The sequence below is a fragment of the Halichoerus grypus genome, chromosome 8, assembly GCF_964656455.1.
Source record: "Halichoerus grypus chromosome 8, mHalGry1.hap1.1, whole genome shotgun sequence".
NCBI classification, from domain to species: domain Eukaryota; kingdom Metazoa; phylum Chordata; class Mammalia; order Carnivora; family Phocidae; genus Halichoerus; species Halichoerus grypus.
In genome coordinates this window covers 77,897,590-77,913,611 of record NC_135719.1, presented here as the reverse complement: position 1 = coordinate 77,913,611, position 16,022 = coordinate 77,897,590, and the positions used below count along the sequence as shown (strand labels likewise).

Genomic DNA, 16,022 nt, shown 5'->3' with positions numbered 1-16,022 from the left:
AGACAGAGAGAATGAGAGAGAGAGAGCACATGAGAGGGGTGAGGGTCATAGGGAGAAGCAGGCTCCCTGCCAAGCAGGGAGCCCGATGCGGGACTCGATCCAGGGACTCCAGGATCATGACCTGAGCCGAAGGCAGTCGCTTAACCAACTGAGCCACCCAGGCGCCCAATAAATAAATCTTTTTTAAAAATAGAATTATCATATGGTCCAGGTCGAAAATGGCGGCGGCGGCAGCTGTGTCCCGGCTGTCTGGGCTGCTAGGTCGGTCCGGGGCCCAGCTGGCGCGGTCCATGTCGAGTGGCGCCCACGGCGAGGAGGGCTCAGCTCGCATGTGGAAGGCTCTCACCTACTTCGTAGCGCTCCCTGGCCTGGGTGTGAGCATGCTGAATGTCTTCCTGAAGTCGCCTCACGGAGAGCACGAGAGACCCGAGTTCGTCGCCTACCCCCATCTCCACATCAGGTCCAAGCCCTTTCCCTGGGGAGATGGTAATCATACTCTATTCCATAACTCTCCCGTGAATCCACTTCCAACCGGTTATGAAGATGAATAAAGAGAACCTGGACCACCACCCAGTGGGGACCACAGCACTGGTTTGGACCATGACTCTGCACACGGACCAGAAAAGTCTATGGGACCTTAAGCTCACCTTCCTCACTTGTATCAAATGATGACCAGTATACTGATCTTCCATCCCTTTGCTTATGGCAGGGGATGGCTTAAATAAATAACTTAGATTGGTCAAAAAAAAAAAAAATAGGATTATCATATGATCCAGCAATTCCACTTCTAGGTATTTGTCTGAAGGAAAAGAAATCACTATCTCAAAAAGATAGCCACACCTCATGTTCACTGAAGCATTATTTACAATATCCAAAACATGGAAACAACCTGTGTCCACTGATGGATGAATGGATAAAGAAAATGTGACATATATAGATACACACACACATACACACAATGGAATATTTTTCAGCTATTTTAAAAAGGGAAATCTTGCCACTTGTGCCAATATGGATGGACCTCAAGGCCATTATGCTAAGTGAAATAAGTCAGAAAGAGAAAAACAAATACTGTATGATCTTATTTATATGTGGAATCTAAAAAAAAAAAATGTAGGGTTCATTGATACAGAGAACATATTATTGGTTGTTAGAGGCAAGGGAGGATGGGAAAACGGGTGTGGGTGGTCAAAAGGTACAAACTTCTAGTTTTCTATTTCTAAACTAACTATATCCTGGGGATGTAATGTACAGCATGATGCCTATAGTTTACCTCAGCATATATTTGAATGTTGCTAAAAGAGTAGATCTTAAAAGTAGACTTAAGGGGTGCTTGGGTGGCTCAGTCGATTAAGCATCCAACTCTTGACCTCAGCGCAGGTCTTCATCTCAGGGTCATGAGTTCAAGTCTCATGTTGGGCTCCATGCTGGGTGTGGAGCCTACTTATAAATAAATAGATAAAGAGATAAATAAATGCATAAATGTAGACTTTAAAATATAGTTTACTATACAATATTGTATATTCAAATCTTTCTAACAGAGCAGATCTTAAAAGAGATCTTAAAAAAAAAAGTAGATGGGGTCACCTGGGTGGCTCAGTCGGTTAATCCAAGGACTCTTGATTTCTGCTCAGGTCATGATCTCAGGGTTGTAGGATCAGGCCCCGCCTGGGGCTCTGCGCTCAGCGTGGAGTCTGCTTAAGATTGATTCTCTCTCCTCTGCCCCTTCCCCTGCTCACGCTCTCTCTGTTTCTCTCTAAATAAATAAAATCTTTTAAAAAAAATTAGATCTGGGGACTCCTGGGTGGCTCAGTCAGTTGAGCGTCCCACTCTTGGTTTCAGCTAGGGTCATGATCTCAGGGTCGTGAGATCGAGCCCTGCATTGGGAATCTGCTTAAGGATTCTCTCCCTCTACCCTCCCCTCCATTGGCACACATGCTTGCTCTCTCTTTAATAAATCTTAAAAAAAAAAAAAAAGTAGATCTCATCACAAGAAAAAAAACTTGTAACTGTGCGTTGATGAATGTCAATTAAGTTTATCATGGTGATCTTTTCACAATATATACAAATGTCAAATCATTATGTTGTGCTCCTGAAACTAATATGTTATATGTCAATTATACCTCAATTGTTTAAAAATACAATTAAAAATAACTATGTTGTACATCTAAAACTAATCCAATGTTATACATCAATTTCTCAATTAAAAGTTAAAATTTCAGAAAAATGACTCACTGGAGCAGTATTTCCTGAGTTCCTGCAAAGAAAGAAAAAAATTGCTGCCAAGAGAAACTAGTAAGGGAGTTGGGGAAGCTGGACAGGGAAGGGAGAAAGCCAAGAATGGGTGCAATCGCATGCAAAGTCCAGCTGGATCCTGGAGGGGACTTCTGGAATATAGATAATTGCTCAGAGTTTAGAGTTTATCCCAACTGGAGTTAAAGGAGTTGAGCTCTCATGCTTCTGCAGTGGCTAAGGACTGGGAGTGTTGGCGAGGAGGAATGTAAACTCCCGGTCACTTCCTTTGGCCTTTGCCTGAGCAAAGCAGCTCTAATACTGATTTCATTTCCTTTGGCTGTATACCCAGAAATTACACTAAGTGAAATAAGCCAGATACAGAAAGGCAAATGCTGTATAATCTCACTTATAGGTGGAATCTAAAAAAGTTGAATTCATAGAACCAGAGAATAGAACGGTGGTTGCTAGGGTTTGGGGGCTGGGAGAGATGGGAGGAGATTGGTCAAAGGGTACAAACCTTCATTTATAAGATGAATAAGTTCTGGGGATAAAATGTACAGCATGGTGACTATAGTTAGTAGTACCACTAACTATGTTGTATACTTAAAGTTTGCTTAGAAAGTAGATCTTAAGTGTTCTTACCATAAAAAAAAAAAAAAAAAAAAAAAGCTAGGAGCACCTGGCTGGCTCAGTTGGTAGAGCATGTGACTCTTGATCTTGGGATTGTGAGTTGAAGTCCCATATTGGGCGTAGAGATTACTCAAAAATGAAATCTTTTTTTTTTTAAGCTAACTTTGTGAGATAATGGATGCATTAATTAATTTGATTATGGTAATCAGGTAGTCATTTCACAATGTATACATATATCAAATCATTTCTTTATACATCCTAAATATAGAGGGTTTTTATTTGTCAGTTATACCTCAAGAAGACTGGAGGAAGGGGGGAGAAGTTGTAATGGCCCAAGGACAGTCCTCCTAAGAGAGTTGCAGGGGCTGGCTATTAAAAAGCATTAAGAAATGTTTTACTAAGGGGTCCAAGAGGATCTAGGTGGAGCACAGACAGGGTCCACTACAGTGTGTTCAGGAACTAAATGGCTAGGAAGGGCAGAGGGAATGGTTAGAAATAGGATTGTGATAGGTCTCCCGTATTCTAGAACACTGTTCTATTTTTTTTTTATCAAATAAAAATGTACTGAGTACCGAAAATGTGCCAAATGCCATGCCAGCCCTGAGGATACAGTGATGGACAATGGAGACAGTTATTTTGTCCTCTTGGCACTTATAGGCTGACCATGAATAGAAACATTAAGTTAGTTTTGAGCACTACAGGACACAAAAAAGGAGAACATAAGCCAGTTTGGGAGTCGGAGAAGGCCTCTCTGAGGAAGTAGGATGTGAGCGAAGCTGAAGGGTGAACAAGATATAGTCAGGCATAGGCTGGGCTGAGGGGGAGGTGAGGAAGGGAGTGTTTCAGGAGATGGAACCAGATGTTCAAAACCAGGAGGCATGAAGGGTGTAATGAGTTTAAGGAATTGAAAGAAATCTGGTATAACTGAGGCAGAAAGAGTGAGTGGCTAGAGGTGAACTTGGGGATGATAGGAGTGAGCAGACTGAGGAGTAGTTAGGAGCCAAGTTCAGGATGATATACTGTAATCCAAGGACAGTGACAGGATTTAAATGGGGCTAATTGGATGTGGAAGTGGTGATTGGTCATGTTGGATTTACAAGACCTATGTCAAAGGAAAACTAAGATTCTGAGAGGAAGACCAAGTTTTGGGAAAGTGTTTTGCCACTTCATTCTGTTTTTAAATATTAGTATTTTTAATAGTGTGAGATGTTTATTATGGTATTTCAAAGACATCTGAAATCTGAGTGTTATGTGAAGTAAGATCTCATTTTTGTTTCATATATGTATTATATGTATGTTTATATATGAGACAATATGTACAAAATTGTAATAATGGGTCCCTCTAGAAAGTAGGACTACAGATTTTTTATTCCTGTTTTGCATGTTTCTATATTGTTTGAATTTTTGTGAGCATATATTTTTACATAATTTTTATATGTAATATAAATATATTATACATATTATATATAAATATATTATATTTATATTTTACATAATTATTAAAATTATGTATATAATTTTAAATCATATACCATAATAATAATTATTAAATAATAAAATAATAATAAATTATTATTTATTATTTTATAATAATAATAATTAAATAATAAAATAATAAAAAAGAAGAAGAAAGGAAGATTGTGTGTGTTGTAGTTACTCTTTTTTTAAATCTTTTTATTTGAATATAGTTGACACGGTGTTACATTAATTTCAGGTGTACAACATAGTGATGTGGCAAGTTTATACATCATGCTATGGTCACCACAAGTGTAGCTAACACCTGTCACTGCACAACTACTACAACATCATTGACTATAGTCCTTATGCTGTGCTTTTTATTCCCATGACTATTCATTCCATAACTAGATACCTGTATCTCCCAATCTCCTTTACCTATTTTACCCCCCATACCCCTCCCTTCTAGCATCCATGAATGTGTTCCTTGTATTTAAGAGTGTGGGGGTTTTTGTTCATTTTTTTGTTTCTTTATTCATTTCTTTTTTTATTTTTAGATTCCACATATAAGTGAAATCATATGGTATTTGTCTTTCTCAGTCTGATTTATTTTACTTAGCATCATGCTCTTTAGGTCCATCCATGTTGTCACAAATGGCATGATCTCATCCCTTTTTACAGCTGCATAGTATTCCAGTGTGGGCTCTGTGTGTGTGTGTGTGTGTGTGTGTGTGTGTGTACACGTGTATATATACAATATCTTCTTTATTCATTCATCTATCAGGGGACACTTACGTTGTTTCCATATCTTGGCTACTATAAATAATGCTGCAATAAACATTTAGGGGCACATATAAGTTTTCCAATTAGCGTTTTCTTTGGGTAAATACCCAATAGTGGAATTACTGGATTGTATGGTATTCCTATTTTTAGTTTTTTGAGGAAACTCCATAATGTCTTCCACAGTGGCTGCACCAATATACATTCCCACCAACAGTGCACAAGGGTTCCTTTTTCTCCACATCCTCGCCAACGCTTGTTATTGCTTGTCTTTTTTTAATATTTATTTTTTTATTATGTTATGTTAATCACCATACATTACATCATTAGTTTTTGATGTAGTGTTCCATGATTCATTGTTTGCATATAACACCCAGTGCTCCATTCAGTACATGCCCTCTTTAATACCCATCACCAGGTTAACCCATTCCCCCACCCCCCTCCCCTCTGGAACCCTCAGTTTGTTTCTCAGAGTCCATAGTCTCTCATGGTTCGTCTCCCCCTCCGATTTCCCACCCTTCATTTTGATACTAGACATTCTGACAAGCATAAGGTGATATATCTCACTGTGGTTGTAATTTGCATTTCCCTGATGTTAGTGATGTCGAACACCCCTTCATGTGTCTTTTTGGAAATATGTCTATTCAGGCCCTCTACCCATTGTTTGGGTTTTGGTTTTTTTTTTTTTATGTTGAGGAAGGCTCTTTTTACAGATGAATGTTATCTAGAAAATATAGGAGAATGGTTGAATTAAGAAATCACCCTTTTTGCAGTATTGTATCTCAACTACATTTCAATAAAAAGAGAGAAGAAAAAGAAATTACCGTTATGTCACGACAATGTGATAATTGACTCAGGTGAGAATCATCAGTGGATGCCAAAATCATCAGGAGAGATTGATAGGCAACATGATGCCTGTTGTAGACTAATTGTGAAGAATAGTCTCACTTCTTCTCCCCTCTCTAGCCATGTCTTTTGCAATGTGACTTTGTAGCTCCCCTATCAAGAGATGGAGCCGGGGCGCCTGGGTGGCTCAGTCGTTAAGCATCTGCCTTCGGCTCAGGTCATGATCCCAGGGTCCTTGGATCGAGTCCCACATCGGGCTCCCTGCTCGGCAGGAAGCCTGCTTCTCCCTCTTCCACTCCCCCTGCTTGTGTTCCTGCTCTCACTATATCTCTCTCTGTCAAATAAATAAATAAAATCTTTAAAAAAAAAAGAGATGGAGCCTATTTCTCTCTACCCCATGAATCCCAACTGGCCTTGTGATTTGTTTTGACCTATGGAATATGGAAGAAATGACAGTGTCAGTTCCTAACCTAGACCTCATGCACTTCCCCTTGCTCCCTTGGAATCCTACCGTTGTCATGAGAATAAGCCCAGGTTAGCCTGCTGAGGAGATTTGAGGGCCACAGGCAAGAGTGAGTCAACATCCAGCAGCAAAGCCACCTAGCCAATCCACTGCTGACCGTAGATGCATGAGGAAGTCCAGCTGAAACCAGAACTGCCCTCCAAACTCAACTTAAGGGGAACCTGGGTGGCTCAGTTGGTTAAGCGTCTGTCAGGTCAGGATCCCAGGGTCCTGGGATCAAGCCCTGTGTCAGGCTCCCTGCTCCCCCTGGGGAGTCTGCTTCTCCCTCTGCCCCTCCCCCTGCTTGTGCGCTCTCTCTCTCTCTCTCTCTCATGAATAAATAAAATCTTAAAAAAATTAAATAAGGTAAATAAATAAACAAAGTCAACTTAAATGGCCAACCCTCAGAATCCTGAACTAAATAAATCATTATTTTAAGCCACTCAGTTTTGGGATGGTTTGTTATGCAGCAATAGCTAAATAATCTAAAACCATACAGATTAGTTACTAATCACTAAAGGTGAAAATATGCGCCATTCAGTGGAATGATCTGGTATTCACCACCTTAGCCCTCACTAGTGGTGGAACAACCTGGCATTGTTGTTTCCTTAGGAAATGCAATAGCAAATACACAGCACTAAGTATGATATATTCTCACCAAAGTTGTTTAAGCTGAATCTAATCAAGTCTCTAAACCTCCAATCCTGTATAGAGGAAATACAGGGGAGAGAAAAAACAAGTGATATAGTAGCATGAAGAAATAAACAAATTAAGCATCTGGGAATTTTATAAGATGGTTGGCCTGGACTTTTTAGGAAGGAAACATGTGTCATTAAGAAGAAAAGCTAAAGAGATGTAACAGTTCTGGAGGCTGGGAAGTCCAAGATCAAGTCACTGGCAGATTCAGTGTCGATAAGAAAGACCCTGCTCCCTGGATCATAGACAGCCACGTTCTTACTGTGTCCTCAGATGCTGCAAGCAGCAGGAGAGCTCCCCAGGATCTCTTTTATAAGGGCACTGATCCCATTCATGAGGGTTCCATCCTCATGACCCAATCACTTCTCAAAGGCCCCACTCCTAACACCATCACATATGCTTCAACATATGAATTTTCGGAGGGACACAAACATTCAGTCTATAGAACCAGTCAACCCACAGAATCATGAGAAATATTAAATAATTCTCGTTTGAAGCCACCAAGCTTTGGGATGACATGTAACACAATAGATAACCAAAACACACAGATAGTCTTCATAAAAACCCTGTAAGGTAATTGCCATTATTATTCTCATCTTGTATAAGAGAAAACTAATGCTCGTCCAAGATTACAAAGTTCAGAAATGGCAAAACCACGAATTAAAATCTATATTGATTTGAAAATAGAGCCTAGGGGCCCCTGGGTGGCTCAGTCGTTAAGTGTCTGCCTTCAGCTCAGGTCATGATCCCAGGGTCCTGGAATCGAGTCCCGCATCGGGCTCCCTGCTCCACGGGAAGCCTGCTTCTCCCTCTCCCACTCCCCCTGCTTGTGTTCCCTCTCTTGCTGTGTCTCTCTCTATCAAATAAATAAATAAATAAAATCTTAAAAAAAAAAAGAAAGAAAGAAAATGAGCCTAACTCCTGAGTATTACATTACAAAGCTTCTGAGCAAGGCCAATTTGTGCCCCAAGATATAAAATAAACTCTAAAATCCCATGATAGGGGTGCCTGGCTGGCTCAGTTAGTAAAGCATGCAACTCTTGGTCTTGGGGTTGTGAGTTCAAACCCCACACTGGGTGTGGAGATTACTTAAAAATAAAATCTTAAAGGGTGCCTGGGTGGCTCAGTCTGTTAAGCGTCTGGCTCAGATAATGATTCCAGGGTCCTGGGATCAAGCCCCACGTCGGGCTCCCTGCTCAGCGGGGCTTCTCCTTCTCCCTCTTCCGCTCCCCCTGCTTGTGCTCTCTCTCTCTTTCTCAAGCAAATAAATAAAATCTTTAAAAATAATAATAAAATCTTAAAAATAAATAAATACATAGATTAAATAAATAAATAAAATCCAACTGTAGGGTAAAAAAGTTCTAGAGATAATATATTCAGAACACAAATAAATGACTTTAATGCAGCCAGCATTTTTGTCACCTGTGGGCAATGTCTCCAAACACAGGGCTTCTATTCAAAAAATACTTTGTCATAAACAGCCTTATTAGTGTTCACTCCAGGCAATACTAGAGCACAGGGGAACACGGAGATTTTTACAAAAAGTAAGCACCTTCCCACAGAGAGTAAAGGGAGGGAAGAATATTAATTAGGATCAAGCATGAACACTAACATGTGGTCTCAGCTGGTATCATGGTTAAGAGGAAGAAGTCTTTGAAGAAAGATTAAAAACCGATGACAGAAAAGATGTTCAACATCACTAGCCATTATAGGACTGCAAATTAAGACCAAAATGAGATATAATCACACGCCTATTAAAACAGCTAAAATTTTAAAAGTAGTAACTACATCAAATGCTGTTGAGAATGTGGGGCATCTGGACCTCTCACACCTTGCTGGTACAACTGTAAAATGGACGGCCGTAGTTTGGCAGTTTCTTATAAAACTAAACATGCAATTACTATACAACCCAGCAATCACACTCCAAGGCATTTATCCCAGAGAAACCTGTGCATAAATGTTCATCACAGCTTTATTTGTAATAGCCAAAAGCTGGAAACAACCAAAATGTCCCTCAATAAGTGAATGGCTTGATAGACTGCTACACCCACTGCATGGAATACTAATCAGTGATAAATAAGAATAAATCATGAGACATATAACTTGGATGTATCGCAAGAGCATTACATTAGGTGAAAGATGCCAATCTGAAAAGGTTTTATTTTTTTTAAGATTTTATTTATTTATTTGACAGAGAGAGAGAGCACAAGCAGGAGGAATGGCAGAGGGAGAAGCCCCATGTGGGGCTTGATCCCAGGACCCTGAGATCACACCTGAGCTGAAGGCACTCGGTCAACCGACTGAGCCACCCAGGCGCCCCTCTGAAAAGGTTTTTTTAAAAAAAAGTCACATGCTGTATGATCACACTTATATAACATTCTCGATGTGACAAAATTGCAGTGATGGAAAACTGTTAGCAGTTGCCAGGAATGAGGGATGGTGGAGAGGAGAGGGGCAGGTGTAACTCAAAAGAGGTAACACAAGGGAGACCTTTGTGATGATGGACTAGTTCTGCATCTTTTTTTTTTTTTTTAAGATTTTATTTATTTGACAGAGAGAGAGACAGCGAGAGAGGGAACACAAGCAGGGGGAGTGGGAGAGGGAGAAGCAGGCCTCCTGCGGAGCAGGGAGACCGATGTGGGGATCGATCCCAGGACTCTGGGATCATGACCTGAGCCGAAGGCAGCCGCTTAACCGACTGAGCCACCCAGGCGCCCCTAGTTCTGCATCTTGATCATTGTGGTGGCTACCTGAATCTACACATGAGATATAATGGCATAGAACTATATACACACACTCTATCGATGCCAATTTCCTAGTTTGGATATTGGACTATAGTCATATACACTGTAAGCATTGGGGGAAGCTGGGAGAAGGGTATATGGACCTCTCTGTACTATTTTTGAAACTTCCTGTGAACTGATAATTGTTTCAAAATAAAAAGGTAAGAAAAAAAATTACAGTGTAAAATAGACCTCAATAAAGTCCATTTTAAAACTAACCAGAGGAAATAGATATAGTATCTTGTTTATTCTCACTGATCTTTTCCCTGGTTCTAATTCTTTGATGTTGTTTATACCCTATTTTGTGTGTTCTGATTGTGGGCCAAAAGAGAATTTGTGAAATATGGCAAGAAAAAGCAATATATGTTATTTTGCATTTAGCCAACAATGATGAAGGCACTTACTTTCCACCAGGAACTGTGCTAGACCCCAAGCACATGACTAATACCTGAACACATGCTCTGCTTTGCCTCTTTGCACATCCCACCACCACCACCTCCACTCCTCCCCACCTCCACACACAGTCCCTGACCTAGTTCTCTCCCACACTTCATTGCTTGTTCTTGGATTGTTCATCAAAACTTAAATGGTATTTCTGAGGAAAGAAAAAGGCAGGAAACAGAACTCTTTGGTTGCCTCCAGAAAAGGGGAGAGCTCAGGATAAAGAGGGAAGAGGGAATGGCTGCAGAACAGCTAACATTAGACAGGGGACATGGGGAGGGTGGGTGGGTGTGTGCCCCAAGCAAAGGAGTTACTGAACAACAGTCCCATGAGCTATATGTTGTGGTGCCAAATTCAAGGCTGTTTACTTTATTCTGTACTGACCTCACTCTGACAACTCAAATTCATACCATTATTCCCAGGAAGGATTAGTGCAAATCTAATACCAAAGCTGGAAGAAATAATTCAGACAGGAGTGGTGTCTTCATAAATACCAAAGACATTCTTTTATTTAGTGGCCTAGTATTCTATAAAGAACACTGAGAATGCAGATCTCAGAGCAGTGACTCGGGTACTGTGATTAATAGCCATTATTCCATGCCCCTGGACTTGAGGAACTCACAAAGGAACAGGGGACATCTGAGATCTACATCAGCTATTGTTTTTTTGTTTGTTTGTTTGTGTTGGGGGTTGTTTTTGTCTTTTGTTTTGTAAATGAGACTCTCAAACACCAGAAAACATTTATTAAACATAGCTACATTCAGCATTATGGTACACTGAGGGCCACAGAGAAGGAATTGCCCCCTCCTTCCTTGCTCACATATGTCCTTAAGCAGTAAACTCCTCTTTTAAAACTTTTTTCCTCAGGGCACATGGGTGGCTCAGTCATTAAGCGTCTGCCTTCAGCTCAGGTCATGGTCCCAGGGTCCTGAGATCAAGCCTCAGCAAGAAACCTGCTTCTCCCTCTCCCACTCCCCCTGCTTGTGTTCCTGCTCTAGCTATCTCTCTCTCTCTCTGTAAAATAAATAAATAAAAATCTTTAATAAAAAAAAACTTTTTTTCTCATCTCAAACCTACCTTGTGTATTTTTGAAAATGTTGAAGTTTAACTGTGATTTTTTCCCCCTAATCTCTAATTCCCCCAAGGACATCCTTGGTAAACCTAGAATGAAGGCATAAAATCTATGCTAACCCTACCAAGGAGAAGTCCAGCCTCTTAGCTCCCCCAAAAAAGAATCTGGCTTAGTAATAAATGAACTTCTTGCTTATTGAGATTTCATAAAAATGGTCCAATATCAATCCTGGCTCAAGAATAAGATGGAATGAAGAAGCTAGAATTCAAGTTCCAAAACCATAACAGAGACTGTGTCCAACTCACCTTGTATGTGTGTGTGTATATATATATATATATTCCCAGCATTTACTATGGTGTCTGGTACATAGGGATTGCTCAATAATCATTTTTTCATTAAATGGAAAACAGACAAGATGGTTTGTCAGAATTCCCTCCTGCCTTAAGGCACCTCTGAAACAAATAGAAATACATTTGATCCCAAAAGCATGTGGGAAACACACTCCTGATTTTTTATTTTTCTACCACATGCACAGACCTCTCCAGAATCTTTATCTCCATCCCCAAGCTCCAGATCCACATTTTTAAAGGCCTACCAGACAATCTCCCCTGGATCTGGCTGGTGCCTCCCAATTAATATGTGTAAATCACGTCAACCCCAAATCTTCCTAGTTTCCCAAGCTAGACCAGTGGTTTCCAACCTATGAAGCAAGCACCTAAGAGATCGTGGAGTCAGCAGGGTACCAAGGACAGGTTGATGAAGGGGTCAGCCCCAGGTACAGGGCAATAAAAGTGTGGGTTGTCCATAGAGAATATAAAAACAGTAATTAAATGGGCTAGAAATCCGTCAGCATTTTATTATCACTATGCATCAGCAATTCTGAACAATGCCAGTGATCAAATACTCCTCCAAACAAAATATCCTATGAGTCCAAGTTTTAAACAATTGCTATGGTTACTTTTGAGTTTTAATAATACTTATTTAAGCTTCGAGTTGGACATTTTTATTACTGGCCCTTTAATAAACATTGTAATCTGCATGGAATTTAACTCAAAGCACTCTCAGTTGTACAACTGCCCCTAGACACAAGCGGATTCAGTAGCTATTCCCATTCATTTAGAAAGTCTGCAAAGGTCCAGAATCATTCCAGACTACTTCAGGCATCCTTCATGTCTCCAGCCTCTGTGGTACTCCGTATCCCTACATTTAAACAGATTTGACATAAACAATGATAACATAGTGATAGTGTCTCAGTCAGCTGACAAAATACCATGGGTGGCTTGAGAAACAGAAATTTATTTTCCCACAGCTTTGGAGGCTGGGAGTCTGAGATCATGGTCTGTTTATAGTGAGGTCTTTTCTTCCTGGCTTGCAGATGTCAGCCTTTTCACTATGCGCCCACATGTCAGAGAGAGAGAACACAAGCTCTTTGGCATGAGGTCCCCCCCAAAGGGTCAAATATGCTAAGTATGCTACTGCATGGAGTAATTCCCAGGGGCCTAGAAATCAATAAAACGGCCAAATATTATCTGCAAGCTGAATAAATAATAGAACTCACATTATATACATAGCCACATGCCTGGCCCCTAATTAGTTGACTTTGAGTTAATCAAAAGTGGTATTTTCCGGGGTGGGCCTGACCTAATCAGGTGAGCCCTGTAAAAGAGTCTGGAGGTTAGACTCTCTCTGGTGCTGGCGGTAAAATCAATCTACCATAAATCCTCTAGCCTCAAGGAAATGAATTCTGCCAACAACTAAGGAAGCTTAGAAGAAGATCCTTCCCTAGTCAAGCCACCAGAAGAGAACATGGCCCTCACAACTCCTTCACTTCAGCCTTGTGAGACCCTAAGCAGAGGACCTAGCTAAGCTGGACTCCTGATCTGGAGAAACTGTGATAATAAATAGAGGGTGTTATAAGCTGCTAATTTTTTTTTTTTTTTTAAGATTTTATTTATTTATTTGACAGAGAGAGAGAGATCACAAGTAGGCAGACAGGCAGGCAGAGGGAGAGGGAGAAGCAGGCTCCCTGCCGAGCATGGAGCCCAATGTGGGACTTGATCCCAGCACCCTGGGATCATGACCTGAGCCAAAGGCAGCCGCTTAACCGACTGAGCCACCCAGGCGCCCCATAAGCTGCTAATTTTAAGGCAAGTGTTATACAGCAACAGAAAACCAAAGTGGTTTTCTGCACATATCAGAATCTCTGACTTAAACTGGCTTAATGAGCAAAGAAATTTATTTTCTCATATAACAGGCAGGCCAGAAGTACTTCAGACTTCAATTTGGCTTGTTCAGAGGCTCAATTCCATCATCAAAGACCCAGATTCTTTGCATCTCACTACTCTATCCTAAGTGATGCTTGATCTTCAGATAGTTGCAGATGGTTCCAGCAGTCATAGGTGTCACATTCAGAAACACCCACAGCATAAAAAGCTAGAGTGTTCTTTTGTAAGGCACTTCAGGAAGAGTAAGGAAACTTCCCAGAAGTTCCTCAGATTTTCATTCATGTCTCATTGTCCAGAGTCACACACCCATTCCGAATCAATCACTGACCAGGAAAAAAGGACTTCCTCAGATACGTTCCACCCAACCTGGCTGCCCCTGAGGCAAATGGGTGTGTGAGGCAGCTAAGTACTTGAACTAAATTAGGGTTCTGTTAAGGAGAAACAGGGAGAACGGACCAATCAAAGAGTTTACAAAAAAGACAAAGTATGAAACCTTTAGCCCGTCAGTCCAGCACTGGCAGAATGAATTATACGAGAGCATCTAAATTAGAAAAAGGCAGAGAGCAGAGGGGCAAAAACAAAAAAACCATACCTTGGCAATTAGCCCCTAATAGAATTAGCAGCTAATAGCAAGCACATTTGCAGAACATTTTTGCAAAAAGTTAATGAAGATTTATTTAAGATGTTAAAAACTGCCACAAATACCGAGATTGCTCTGCAATCAGTGATAAGAAATCTGAAACAACGAAGTAACAGCATGTCAGAGAGTAGCAAGGAGCAAGAACATTGCAAGAGACATAGCAGGTGAACAGAACAAATGATGGAAGAATCTCCACACCAGACACATTGCCTAACGGTTTTCATCAATTCCACAGAATCAGAAATTAGTAACAAAATTTTCTCTGTACATCATTGATAATATGTGGTTATGCTTAATTTAATTATATAATAATTTGCATATAATCATTATTACTCTATGGGTTTGAGTTCTAAGTTTAATAACTCCTCCTGGTATGGTTATAGGTAATTTATGTTAAAATATTAGAGGCATAAAAAGCAAGCCATGTGTAACTATGAACTTAATGGATTGCTTTAATTGAAGAAAAAGAAATTATAAAAATATTTTAACTACCTTGGAAAGATAGTTAGACATATAGAAACCCACTCTCCCCTAAATAGGAGGTAGATGTACATGTATCTAATCATCCATCACATTAGACACCTTCAACTTATATGTATGTCAGTAATTAATAAAGCTGGAAATGATTTTTAAATTTTTTAATAGGTAAGTGGGTTACTGAATCTCTTCTAAGAACGTTTAAGAAATAAATCGACTAGGATATTCCTTTGTTTCTCTGAGAATGCTGATGCTCTCAAGAATACAGGTAGGAATTAAGTGAGTAAATTATGGGGCAGGGAGGGAGAGAAGAGGATCTACACAGAAGCAGAGTGACTTCTGGCTTTTTTTGCTGGTCCCCCTTCCAATGAAAGATTAATGGTGTGCAGCAGCCCATTGATCTGCCATTGTCCCCACTGCCCTCAGGAAATGGTGACTGACAGGAATGCTTAAGAGAGAAAACAAGGTAAAAAAAAGAGAGCGCGAGAATGAGGTGAACTGAAGGCAGCTTCCTTCCACAGCAGGTAGGCTCTCATCCCCTTTTTGTCGTGCGTATGATCTTTCTGATTGTGTTACTAGCTGTGGACAACTTCTCTGACCTCGCCATCGCCTGACAACCAGGTGCTGACCACTTCTCGAGTTTTCTAGGATGGTCTGGAGCCTGGGCGTGAAGGGCAGAGAGACAGAAGAGTGGCAGACGGAGAAAAAGAGACTAGGAGTGAAAAGAAAGCCGCCTCTGCGGTCGCCCGGCCTTCCGATTTCCACTGCCACTCCCCAGCCAGGCCTTGCCGGGTTCACGGGAAGCACACGGGCCAGCGTGTCAAGGGCTGCTGGCGCCAGGCCGACGCCAGGTGCACGCCGCCGAACAGGAGATCCTGTTGAGCACCGGCAGGACGCGGACGCGGAGAGGGGTGAGGCACGACACGGCCGCCAGAGGGCACGAGCGCCCCAAGTCCTCCCGCGATGGCGTCGCCGCGACCAAGAAGGGAAGGTGGTCAGCCTGCGAGGAGGGGTGGCTGGGGCCCGCGAGCACGCGGGGAGAGCGGGGCCCCACTCGCCCCCGAGTTGCGGGCCTCGGCGCACCGCGCACGGCTCCTCCATTCCCAGCCGCCCGAAGGCCCCGATCTGCGCTCGCAGGGTGACCTCGACGCCCGGGCGGGGTCGAAGGACGCTCTCAGCTCCGCGCCCACCTCGCGGCCCCAAGCCCGCTCCGAACCGGAGGCCTGCGGGGAGGCGGCGG

The 16,022-nt window shown here is 41.5% G+C and overlaps 1 pseudogene; it reads left to right on the top strand.

Moving 5' to 3' along the window:
- The first annotated feature begins 218 nt into the window (after positions 1-218).
- LOC118529645 (cytochrome c oxidase subunit 6A1, mitochondrial pseudogene) lies at positions 219-755 on the top strand (annotated as a pseudogene).
- Positions 756-16,022: the final 15,267 nt, after the last annotated feature.